The following is a 2,500-nucleotide window of genomic DNA, read 5'->3' on the forward strand; positions in this document are numbered from 1 at the left end:
CTTCCTCTGAAGCGAGGTTGGGTGCCTTTTGTCTGTTTTGTTTGTTTATGTGCGAGGATTTTCGCTCATGGTGTGCATGTGTGCGGAGAGGGATGAGTCACCTCGTTCCTGTTTGCCATCTGTTTCGTGCAAGTTGCAAGGGCTTTGCAGTGTGGTGTCTCAATGGGATGGTTAGGTTGTCGTTTCTCTCGCCGTCTGACTCTCTTCTCCCATTTTTTCGCATTTTTTTTTATTTATTTGTTTTTTCTTTGTGTGTGTGTATGTGTGTGTGTATATATATATATATATATATATATATATATATATATATATATATATATATATATAATCCCTCTTTTCTCTTTTTCCATTTCTCTTCCCACGCTCCTTTCCCTGTCACTCTCCCCTAACTTTTCCCTTTCCTTTTCCTTTCATTCCTCCATCCTCTCTCTCTCTCTCTCTCTCTCTCTCTCTCTCTCTCTCTCTCTCTCTCTCTCTCTCTCCTTCTTTTTCCCTCTCTCTCCCCTCTTTCTCCCTTCGTCCCTCTCCCTCCCGTTCCTTCTCCTCTATATGTACCCTTTCCCTATCCTTCCTCTCCTTCCCATCCTATCCCTCTTATCCTTGGCGCGCAGTCAGCTTTCAGCGCCTTCCGCGGCTGCAAGCAAGCAAACTACGGGACTTTTTCCTCTTTCTTATCTACCATTCCATCTTTGGACGCACCTAATTTTTTTTTTTTTCTCCTGATTTTTTTTCCTTTATTTATGTTCTCTTTTTTGTTTCTTTCTCTTTTTCATTCTATAGCTTTCTCATTCTTTCTTTCTTATCTTTTCTCTCTTCTCCTCCTCTTCCTCCCCCTCTCCCCTCTTCCTCCCCTTCCCTCTCACCCCTCCTTCTCCCCTTCCCCTTCCCCTTCCTCTTCTTCTCCTTCTCCTTCTCCTCTTCTCCCCCCCCTCCTCCTCTTCTCCCTCTTCCCCCATCTCTTTCCCCATCTCTTCCCCCTCCTCCTCTCCTCCCCCACTTCTTCCCCTCTCCCCCTCCTCTACCATCACTTCTTCCTCCTTTTCTTCCCTTCCTTCCTCCCTCATTACCTACCTACCTCCTCTTCCTCCCACGAGGCCCGGGCGTGGGCGTGATAGTGGTGCATCGAGGCGGGCCAAAGGGCGTAGGCTCCAGTGCAAGGTCGGTGCTCTTGCTCTCACGCCCGCCGCCCGCCCTCTCGCCCTCGAAGCTGGATGCCAGGCGGTGGGCGTCGTGAGGTGGTGGGGATGGTGACGGTGGCAACGGTGGGATAGATATTGTTACTGTTGTTGTCGTTCTTATCACCGTTACTGTTATCATTTTTTGTGATGATTGTTGTTATCATCATCATCATTATTATTATTATCAAATTTGATACCATCAGCAATTTGATATTGGTATTTGGGGTTGTGGAGTAGTATCTGTAGCAATATCAGTGATGATATATATTACAAATTCTGTTAATTGATGGCATGGTTGTTATAGGGTAAAAGTAGAGGTGTAATTTAATCCTTTTTCATTTATTTTTGTCCTCTATTCCATTCTATGACTCTCCTCTCCATTGTATTGCTGTGCCCTGTTTAATCTTTCCTCCTCAAGCTCCTCTTTCACCCCCTCCCCCTCCCCCTCCCCCCCTCTCCCCTTTTTCCTTCTTCCGCATCCACCTGGTCGTCCTATCTTTTTTATCACCGTTTCCTCTTCCACTTTATTCCCTCATCCACCTATACCCCTTTTCTGTCCCTTTATGTCCATGTTACTGTTACAGTTATGCCTGTTATTATTTATTGACATATATTTGATTCTGCTCTGTTCTTATCATGCTACCAATTTCCTGTTATTTCCTGTTAATTATGTGTCGTCTCTTTTCCGTTCTTGTTTCATTCTTATTCTCTCGTTGCTGGCGGGGCGAAAGCATGAGAAGCAAATCATTGATGAAAGGAGGAGAAAGAGAAAGCGGGTCTCGTTCAGTTTCACTTTTTTCCCCTCTCTGTTCGTTCTCTTTCGTTTTTTTTTTTTTTTTTTTGGTGTTGTCACTGTTGTTTTTTATTGTTGTTGTTAGTGTTATCGTTTTTGTTTTTGTTAATTTAGGTCAGGACAGCTCTTCCATTTCTTGCTTTTAATGTTTGTTTTTATTATTTATTGTCCGTTTGGATTTATTTATTTTCGTATTTATTTCCTGGTTTGTGTGTGTGTTCGTGCGTGCGTGTGTCGTTCAGGTCGGCGCTGCGACTGAGCGAACGAGAGGGCCAGCCAGAGCGGACCAGCAAACGAGCGAACGAGCGAATCAGGGAGCGATAGAGGAACGAGGAAGAGAGCGAGCGAAAGAACGGATGAACGAGAGTGAACTAAAGGGCGAGTGTGGGAACGAAAGACCGAACGAGTGTACGAGGAATTTAGCGAACAGACCAATGAACGAACGAGCGAACGAGACGAACGAACTCGTGAGCCATAGATAGAACGAACGAACTCGTGAGCCATAGATAGAACGAACGAACTCGTGAGC

The sequence above is a fragment of the Penaeus monodon genome, chromosome 26 (genome assembly GCF_015228065.2).
Source record: "Penaeus monodon isolate SGIC_2016 chromosome 26, NSTDA_Pmon_1, whole genome shotgun sequence".
Classification (NCBI taxonomy): Eukaryota; Metazoa; Arthropoda; class Malacostraca; order Decapoda; family Penaeidae; genus Penaeus; species Penaeus monodon.